The sequence below is a fragment of the Canis aureus genome, chromosome 31, assembly GCF_053574225.1.
Source record: "Canis aureus isolate CA01 chromosome 31, VMU_Caureus_v.1.0, whole genome shotgun sequence".
Classification (NCBI taxonomy): Eukaryota; Metazoa; Chordata; class Mammalia; order Carnivora; family Canidae; genus Canis; species Canis aureus.
The window spans coordinates 17168401-17179257 of record NC_135641.1 but is presented as its reverse complement, the minus strand read 5'-3'; the positions used below and the strand labels follow the sequence as shown (position 1 = coordinate 17179257).

Below are 10857 nucleotides of genomic sequence, written 5' to 3'. Positions count from 1 at the left end.
ACGGTGTAAGAAAGTGGTCCAGTTTCATTCTTCTGCGTGTTGCTGTCCAGCCTTCCCAACACCATTTGTTGAAGAGACTGTCTTTTTTTCTATTGGATATTCTTTCCTGCTTTGTAAAGATTAGTTGACTATATAGCCATCAGTCCATTTCTGGGTTTTCTGCTCTATTCCATTGATCTATGTGTCTGTTTTTGTGGCAGTATCATACTGCCTTGGTCACTGCAGCTTTGTAATATAGCTTAAAGTCTGTGATTGTGATGCACCCAGCTTTGCTTTTCTTTTTCAAGATTACTTTGGCTATTCACAGTCTTTTGTGATTCCATACAAATTTTAGGATCGTTTGTTCTAGCTCTGTGAAAAAATGCTGGTGGTATTTTGATAGGGATTGCATTAAATGTGTAGATTGCTTCAGGTAGTATAGACATTTGAACAATATTTGTTCTTCCAATCCATGAGCACGGAATGCTTTTCTATTTCTTTCTGTCCTCTTCAATTTCTTTCATTAGTGTTTTATAGTTTTCAGAATACAGATCTTTTACCTCTTTGGCTAGGTTTATTCCCAGGGATCTTATGTTTTTTGGTGCCATTGTAAAGGGAATCAATTCCTTGATTTCTCTTTCTGCTGCTTTCTATTTGGTGTTTGGAAAACTACATTGTCTCTAATTCCTTTGAGTTTCTTTCTTTCCTTTTTTTTTTTTTTTGGATTCAGGATAATTAACAAAAAGCTAAAGAAATGGAAAGGGATATGGGCTCTGGGAGTGAAGTGAAGGGGAGAGGAAGCAAAAGAATGGCAAATATCTTCTACAGGAATCAAGAAAAGTAAAGTTGGAGGAAAAGATTGAATATCCTATAAGAGAAAGAGATCTATGAATATATTCTAGAATTTTTTGGTCTGTTTTGCTCATGATTTCATCAACTATCACTGCACTCAAATTCCATAATCCACACCATCTTTGGCAAAAATTTTTATTATAACGTAAATTGGAAGTACTCAATGGTAATATTACACTGTTTTGCTTCGATTCCCCTCTTCCTAAAGCTGTATTATGGAAAAGCCAAGAAGTTATATGGTTGTGTTAAGAAAACCTACCTATTATTTGCATAGTAGATCATGTTGAATTAATAGGACAGTGGTTTCCAGACAAAGCTAAAGGTCAGTGGAATCATTGGAGACCCCATCACTTACCATCAATGAGTTTGAGTAAGATTCCCAAATTTTTTTTTTAAGATTCCCAAATTTTAAGAGCCTCTTTTGTAAAATGAGAATATTAATATTATCTGTCTTAGGGGTATTACAAAGATTTAATCAAATTAGATCATTAGGGATCCCTGGGTGGCGCAGCGGTTTAGCGCCTGCCTTTGGCCCAGGGTGCGATCCTGGAGACCGGGGATCGAATCCCACGTTGGGCTCCCGGTGCATGGAGCCTGCTTCTCCTTGTGCCTATGTCTCTGCCTCTCTCTCTCTCTCTCTCTCTCTCTTTCTCTGTGACTATCATGAATAAATAAAAATTAAAAAAATTAGATCATTAGAATAGTGTCAGACACAGTGTTCTGTGCCTGTTTCCCTCTTCTTCTCCTTTTGCTTCCCTTTATTCTCTTCTTTCTTTTCCTCTTATTCTCATCCTTCTTCTCCATTTCTGCTTCTCCTCCTTAACCTCATATTTCTCTTTGATATAATATCATAAAACAATTTGTTATTATGAACCTTGAATCTGTCTTAGAGGTACTTCTGGCTTACTGGCCAATATCACAAGTCTTATCCATATGTTGCCACATCACATTATAAAATATTGGTACCTACATTTGTAAGTTATAATCTCTTACATAGAAGCTTTATTTCCTGTAACACACCTAAATCTCTTAACAAAACTTTATAGAAGATGTACTCTATGAATGAAACTGTGCTGGATCATGGCTATATAAAAGCATTGTTCATATGCTAGTGAAGGGGACAGTCAGATATAAATAACACAGAAGTCTCCACTATTACAAGCATTCTCAGAATTCTGTGACAACATAGAAGACGGAGGTCTGCTTTGCTTATGATGGACATGGAATCTTGGCAAAGAGAAAGCACTTGAAAGACGTGACAGAGGGGTATGTGTGTGGGGAGTTAGAAATAATTCCAGATATAGAACATCATATGCAAACTACAGAAGTATGAACTCTTGTGTTGTGCTTGCAAATTAACAAGTAACTGAATGTGCAATCTGAGGACCTACTATATATCAGTTATATAGTAAATAGGGAGTATTCAAAGACCAAAACATTGTTTTTGCCTGTACAAGGGTGACAAATTAAGTCCTCATGTGCTTTTTGAAGATTATAAAATCAGCATTAAGTATTCTTATTGATCTTTGTAATAGTCAAAATATTTGTGTATGTGTTTTAAAGATTGTATTTATTTATTCATGAGACAGAGAGAGAGAGAGAGAGAGAGAGAGGCAGAGACACAGGCAGAGGGAGAAGCAGGCTCCATGCAGGGAGCCCGACCCAGGACTTGATCCCTGGTCTCCAGGATCACACCCTGGGCTGAAGACGGCGCTAAACTGCTGAGCCACCCGGGCTGCCCCAAAATATTCATTGAGTAAAGGAATAAATAAATGGTAAATCTTAAAGATTGTTCAGGAGTCAGGTAGAAGTTTTATTTTTCTTTCTCAAATATTACCATTATTTATTTACTTCAGTGCTTCAATATTTATGTGATACTCAAATGTTTTATTTGGACCTGCTAATTATTTGCTGCCACCTAGTGTAATAAAATTGATGAAATTTTTTCTAGTTTTGTTGAAAAATAATTGACATATATCATTGTATAAGTTTAAGGCATACAACAAGATGGTTAGATTTACATATATTGTGGAATTATTACCATTGGTTCAGCTAACATCCATCTTCCCATATAGATGCAATAAAAGCAAAAGAAAAAAAGGAGAAATGTTTTCCTTTTGGTGAGAACTATTAGGATTATTCTTCTAACAACTTCTACATATTGTACATTAGCATTAGCTATACTCATTGTGTTGTATGTTATATCCCTGGTATTTACTTATCATATAACCGCAAGTGTGTACCTTTTGACCACTGTATTTCATTCCCCATCCCCTACGCTGCCTCTGGGAATCATAAGTCTGATTTTTTTCTATGAATTTCTTTTTTTTTTTTTTAGATTCCACAGATAAGTGAGATTATACAGTATTTATCTTTCTCTAATCTGATTTATTTCACTTACAATGATGCCTTCAAGTTCCATCCATGTCCCCAGTAGTAGGATTTCCTCATTATTTTTTATGGCTGAATAGTATTCCACTGTGTGTGTGTGTGTGTGTGTGTGTGTGTACAACTTTTTCACTAATCCATCAGTGGACACTTAGGTTATTTCCAGTCTTGGCTATTGTAAATGTTATTGCTATGAACATGAGGGTGCAGCTATCTCTTTGAGTTAGTGTTTCTGTTTTCTGTGGATATATTCCCAGAAGTGGAACGGCTGGCTCATATGATAGTCTACTTTTAATTTTTTTTAAATATCCTCTATACTGTTTTCCATTGTGGCTGCACCAATTACAATCCCACCAAGAGTGCACAAGGGTTCCCTTTTCTCCATATCCACACCAACACTTGTTGTTTCTTGTCTTTTTGATGATGGTCATTCTAACAGATGTGAGGTGATATCTCATTGTGGTTTTAATTTGCATTTATCTAAAACTAGTGATGTTGAACATCTTTTCATGTTGGCCTTTGTATATCTTGTTTGTAATGTTATTTTTTTTTGTAATGTTATTTTTAATCAATGATTCCCTGTTGGTTTTTGAGAAGTATTGCCGTTCATAATTCATTTAAAAATTTAAGCCACAATTAAAATTTGAAAAAAAGTAGGAAAGTGTCATAAGTGATAGTGTTATTTAATAGTGTGTGATGAAGATTTTTCAGATGAGAGTCTATGTATTAAAGCTAAGTCAGAGGATGCTTGGGTGGCTCAGCGGTTAAATGTTCCCTGTATGGAGCCTGGTTCTCCCTCTGCCTGTGTCTCTGCCTCTCTCTCTCTGTGTGTCCCTCATGATTAAATAAATAAAATATTTAAAAAAAATAAAGCTAAGTCAGTGAAAGTACTCGATATAAAATTCAAGGGATGATGGGTATGGAAAAAACTAATACAGCTTTAAAAATTAAGAACATTCTAAAGTAATATAATGGAATTTGATGCAATATGGAGTAACTGTCTGTCCTGTGTTGCTGTCCCCTGGGTTCCTGTACTTTGCTCAAAGTTTGTTAATGTTTTCCTAATGATCATTTTTAATGTTTTTGCTTGCTTGGAGAGAAAGAGAGAGAGAAAGAATGAGCTGGAAGGGGAAGAGGGAGGAGAGAATCCCAGGTAGGGTCCATGCTCAGTGCAGAGCCCAAAGCAGGGCTCAATCTCACAACCCTGAGATCATAACCTGAGCAGATATTGAGAGTCTGATGCTGAACTGACTGAGCCACCTATGTGCCCTGATCATTCTAATTGTTTAAAAATTGGGTACATCATATAATTTTTTGGTAATTTAAAAAAATCTTAAGTAAATTAAGATCAGAAAATACCATTTAATTTATTCCCTGACTTTAGTTGTCATATACCTATTGGACTGCCATTTTCTATTTCTCTCTCCATCCCTTCTCCTTTCTTGTTTCATTCTGTGCAAAGGAAAATACTGTTTTGGTTTTTATCTCACTTTTAGAAAACTTGTGGCACTGAAGGAAATGTTGGCTGGGTAGGTCTGCTGTGACATCATTACTAGACTTTCAAGGCAAGTGTAAAATTAAGTTGTTTTTGAATCCAGCACTTGCTGTGATGGAAGAGACTCCGGAAGGAGGACTTCCTGCCCTTCCAGGCTTAGGACCTTTCAGAATTTCCTCTGAGAGCTACCAAATTTGAATGGCAATGCTTTATTAGAATATTTCATCTTCCTTCTTTTTCCCAATTCTCTCTTCAGTTGTACCATTAACATAATTGATTCCTACACAGGAGAAACTCTTAAGTTGGGGCCAGGAGATCTGGAATTTTAAGTGTTGTGAGTGGTAGTATGACATTAGTTAAGATACATAGGCTTCTCTGGGCCCCACATTTCTCTTTTAGAAATTCAAGCAATTAGTTTAGACTTTTTTTTTTTTTTTTGGTCCTTTCCATCTTTAAGATGGAGTGATTTTTCCTACAATTTACTGAGCTTTATTTATTTTCCAGATTCAAAAGGAGTGCAAACCTTGATTAGAAAACAATTCTTAAACTGGAAGAGCTCTTGGGGAAATAAGGAACATTAACTGGTTGCCATTCCCCTCTTAGGTCCCTCCACTAAAAGGTAGCAGAAGAGTTTCAGACATCCTCTCATGATTTAACAAGCTGGTTGGATTAAGTTTGAACATGTGTTTCTGTTAGTAAAGTGGTACAATATGCAGTATTGGGAAAGATGTGAGTTCACACTTGCAGTTTGTCACAGAGAGCCTAATGCCCCAGTGAGATGAAATGGGATGGAAGGCACAGGACAGTCCTGGAGGCATGTTGAAACATTCAAAACACCCCAGGAGATGCAGACTATCCTGACTCCTCACCAATAAGTTGCAGGCTGTAACCATCTACTTGCATTACTTGTGGAAACTGGAGCTCTTTTTTATGAAGTAATTACTGATTTTCTGGAGTGGTTTATGAAAATTGGTCTTATTATCGGCTCATAAATAGGATATTAGACTTAATGAACACATTCTTCAGATTATCTGAGAACAGAAAGAATTTCACCTTTAAGTGAGGCAATTTTACTTCATTTAGAGATAGCAGCATGGAACCACTTGACCTTATAAAGAAAATAAAGAACTATGTGTCATATTGAGAGTCTATCACCATTAAGAACCTTTCCCAGGAGCTTGTATTATGGGAATGAAGATTCAAGCCCTTCACTCTCTCTTTTCTATTTTCTTCTTGATGCCTCCTATAATCTATCCAAAACCATTTATTTAGCACCAGTGGTTTCCAAGTATTTCAAGGGCCCCTTTTTAAAAACATTAAAACAGTTATGAGATGTTCCTCTCATAGTAATGATATTTTTGTATCTAGTAATTAAAAGATGACGCAATAAGTAAAACCTGCCACTTTTAATGGAATTTGATTAATTATGCCTCTCTCCATCTATTATAACTCTACACATTTAAAACATAGTATATATATTATCTGGAGATCCTCTTCAGACTATAGATCATGTTAAGTGAGCAAAAGGATCCAAAGGTAAGGAACCTGTCTACTGCTTTGGAACACTAAAACTCAACCAGGTTGGGGAGGAGAAGCCCTGAGATGCAAGTTGGTTAAGCTTTGGCTTCTGTTGTTAGTATTATGAATACAAAGGATGTATTGAAAATAGGTATGTTTTTCCCCCTCAGACATTCCCCAGCCTTGACATTTCCTTTCTTCTCTTAATATTTTATTTTATTTATTCAGAGAGGCACACACAGAGAGAGGCAGAGGGAGAAGCAGGCTCCATGCAGGGAGCCCGACGTGGGACTCGATCCTCGGTCACCAGCATCACACCCTGGGCTGAAGGCGGTGCCAAACCGCTGGGCCACCAGGGCTGCCCAGCCTTGAGATTTCTACACTGCTTTGCCTACTCCCTCACCAGTCCTCAACACTTCTCTAAGAACCCAGGCTCCAGCAGAGTGGTTTCATGCACTGGGAACATTTAATACGACAAAACCAAACAAAAACATATAACTACTAAGAGAAATAAGAAAATGGTACAATTAAGAACCTTAAAAAAAAAAACCCTACACCACAATACACTATCATTATTATATTTTACAAGAAGATGCATCAAGATTAGAAAGAACATAATCTCAACATAAGCACATTTATTTATTTTCCCCAAAATTTTTACATAAATTCCGCTTCGTTAACCAACAGTGTAATACTAGTTTCATGTGTAGAACTTAGTGATTTATTGGGCAGCCGGGGTGGCTCAGCGGTTTAGCGCCACCTTCCGCCAGGGGCCTGATCCTAGAGACCTGGGATCAGTCCCGTGTCCGGCTCCCTGCAGGGAGCATGCCTCTCCTTCTGCCTGCGTCTCTGCCTCTCTCTCCCTGCGTCTCTCATGAATAAATAAATAAAATCTAAAACACACACACACACACACACACACACACACAAAACCTTAGTGATTTATCATTTACAGGCAATACTCAGTAATCATCACAAATGCCTTCCTTAATCCCAATCACCCATTTAACCCATCCTCCTACCCACCTACCCTCTAGTAACCATCAGTTAAGAGTCTGTTTTCTGGTTTGCTCTCTCTCTTTCCCTATGTTTATCTATTTTGTTTCTTAAATTCCACATATGAGTGAAATCATATAGTATTTTTCTTTCTCTAGCTGACTTATTTCGCTTAGCATAATACTCTCTAGCTCTATCCACGACTGTAAATGGCAAGATTTCATTGTTTGTTTATAGCCAAGTACTGTTCCATTGTATATATGTACAAACCCCCTCTTCTTTATCATTCATCAGTCGATAGACATTTGGGCTCTTTCCGTAATTTGGCTATTGTTGGTGGTGCTGCTATAAACATTGGAGTGCATGTCCCCCTTTGAATAGTACTTTTGTATTCTTTGGGTAAATACCTAGCAATGCAATTGCTGGATTGTAGAGTAGTTCCATTTTTAACTTTTTGAAGAACCTCCACACTGTTTTCCAGAGTGGCTGTGCCAGTTTGCATTCCTACCAACAGTGTAAGAGGGTTCCTCTTTCTCTGAATCCTCATCAACACCTGTTTCATGTGTTGTTAATTTTAGCCATTCTGATATGTGTAAGGTAATATCTCGCTGTAGTTTTGATTTGTATTTAACTGATGATGAGTGATGTTGAGCATCTTTTTATGTGCCTGTCAGCCCTTTGTATGTCTTGTCATCACCATAAGCAAATTTTTTTTCATAAGCAAATTTAAATTAAATAAATTTAATTTAATGGAAAATTGGCTGCATTGCTCTCATTTTTTTTTTTAGCAGACTGGTGAAAATACCTATAAATACCTATAAAGGTATTATAGACTATTATTTAGAATCATTATAAAGAGGATAAAAGTATAATCTTAATTTCAAATAACACAATTTCGTTAAATTTTTTTTTCCTAGAACTTATGTTCAAATCCTTTAAGAAAGACTCAGATAATAACTTTGTTGCTTCCATGTTGAAAAAGCTTCAAGCTTGGGTCTAGCTACAATGTTTATTTTATTTTATTTTATTTTATTTACTTTTTTGCCTTATTCTGTTACCTTCCTCTGGTTATAATTCTTCATTTTGTCATTTAAAATAATCTGCCCTGGGGTGCCTGGGTGGCTGACTGGTTGAGCGTCTGCCTTTGGCTCAGGTCATGATCCTGAGGTCCTGGGATCGAGTCCCACATCAGATTCCCCGCAGGGAACCTGCTTCTCCCTCTGTCTATGTCTCTGCCACTTTCTTTGTGTCTCTCATGAATAAATAAATAAATAAAATATTTAAAAATAAGTAAATAAATTAAATAAAAATACTCTGGCTAATTCCTAAAAAACTTATTTGAAGTGGCTTATAGCATATATTGTAATACAATTAAATAAATAGAAGAAGAAATTGAAATAAGTGAAAAATGAAAATAAGGAAATAATATTAGAATGAAAAAATATGTTGAGAGTCCTGTAGAAATTTTAGACGTGAGCCTCATATTTTCCTAACAGTCAAAATAAAAAGAGAAGCAGATTGATAAACCATTATTGTATAACAAATTACCTCAACCCTTACCTGCTTTTTTTAAAAAAAAAAGATGTTATTTATTCATGAGAGACACACAGAGAGAGGCAGAGACACAGGCAGAGGGAGAAGCCGACTCCATGCAGGGAGCCCAATGCGGGACTCGATCCCGGGACCCTGTGCTGAAGACAGATGCTCAACCACTGAGCCACCCAGGTGCCCCGAAACTTATCTGCTTAAAAAGAATTTTGTTATCTCTGCGGGTCGGAAATCCAGGAGTAGTATAGTTGGAGGGTTCTGACTCAGGATTTTTCATGAGGTTGAAGTTGAAATGACAGATGGGGCTGCAATTGTTTGAAGGCTTGACTGCGGTTACAAGATCTATTTCCAAGATAGGTCATCACTTGGGTGTTGGCTGAGACTGATGGCCTTAGTTCCTTAATGGCTGTTGGCAGAAGCCATTAATTCTTCACCACATCTCTCTCTGTAGGGCTGCCTAGGTGCCCTTACAATGTGGCACTGGATTTTCCAGAGTGGGTGATTTAAGAAAGAAGGCAGGAACCATATTGCCTTTAATGATTTAGTCTTGGAAATGACATACTAGGGATCTCTGGGTGGCGCGGTGGTTTAGCGCCTGCCTTTGGCCCAGGGCGTGATCCTGGAGACCCGGGATCGAGTCCCACGTCAGGCTCCCGGTGCATGGAGCCTGCTTTTCCCTCTGCCTGTGTCTCTGCCTCTCTCTCTCTCACACTGTGTGCCTATCATAAATAAAATAAAATTAAAATTAAAAAAAATAAAAAAAGGAAATGACATACTATTACTTCTATGGTATTCTTTTGGTAACACAGACAAATCCTAGTGCATTGTGGGATGCAACTACATAAGAATGTATTAGGAGATGGAGATCATTTGGGTTATCTTGGCGGATGGCTCCCCAATGATCAAATTAAAAGCTTCAATGTTATTAATTTAAGAAACAAAGCAGGTTTGTGGGGAAAAGCTGTTACATGCACCTCCCAAGCTGAGATATAAAAAAAATTATTTCATGGAACTACATAAAGGGGACATTATATGAAATTATAAAAGATGGTCTCAATCTAAAAGAGCTCATATGTAACTCATACATAAAAGTTACATATCAAGGTTTTTATGTTACCTCTTGTAACATAAAATGAATGGTTGTATCTCCCCAAATTCATATGTTGATGATATTAGGAGGTGAGGCTTTGTGGAGGTAATTGAGATGAGATCATATGGGTAGGCTCCTCACAACGAGAATTGTGCCCTCATAAGAAGAGACCAGAGAACTCTATCAGCCAAGTGAGGATACAGCAAGAAGATGGCTATCTGCCAACTGGGAAAAGGATTCTCACTACACACTGAGTTTGCTGGAACCTGAATCTTGGATTTCTCAGCCTCTAGAACTGAGAAATCAATTTCTGTTGTTTAAGTCACCCAATCTATGGTATTCTGTTAAAACAACCAGAACTAAGACAGCCCTTAGTGTAAATTAATGGCATACAAACAAAATATCACTAAGTGAAAGTATCGTTATGAGAAATCTATACAATCAGTCAAGACTCAAAGTGTTCAAGTGCATAATAACAAAGATAATCTTTAGGGAAACTGGAGTGATGCTTCTCAGACTGGGGTAATTTTATCCCTAAAATTATATATATCAGTGTGTTGGAGTTACTTGAAACCAAATAATATGTTCTGTCTTTCTGAAGCATTAAATTTACATAAGTTTTATAGAGAGAAATTGTAAATGTTTTTTATTAAAACATTTTGTCTCATAAATCTATAAGAAAAATCAGCAGTTGTCTTGTTTTATGTTTTTACATGTGTGTGTTTTACCAATTTTGTTTTGCATGTGTTCAATTTTTGTACATTTTAATATTTTTATATAGCAGGAATTACTGGAAATTTGGACTTTTGTGTCATTGAAGAAGTCTGGTTTATTTGGTCCTCCCCTTCTCCTAGTTGGGTGCATTATGGCTGTAAACCCACCTCCTCCCTGTTATCCACCCTCTGACTTGCCTCCAAAACAGTGGATTGGACCATGTGATTTCTCAGTCAGCTTTCCACATTAAGTTTTTTAAAAAATATCTTATTTATTT

At 36.9% G+C, this 10857-nt stretch overlaps 1 protein-coding gene across 4 annotated transcripts in view; it reads left to right on the top strand.

Moving 5' to 3' along the window:
* The first annotated feature begins 2018 nt into the window (after nucleotides 1-2018).
* The window catches only part of ZMAT3 (zinc finger matrin-type 3), a 58340-nt gene continuing 49501 nt past the window's right edge, over nucleotides 2019-10857 (top strand). For 3 of the 4 annotated variants that reach the window (XM_077879702.1, XM_077879703.1, XM_077879704.1), the window contains exon 1: nucleotides 2019-2097. The gene's annotated coding sequence lies outside the window, so the exon portion shown is untranslated. The remainder of the gene's footprint in view (nucleotides 2098-10857) is intronic. The other variant, XM_077879706.1, reaches the window with a different exon arrangement.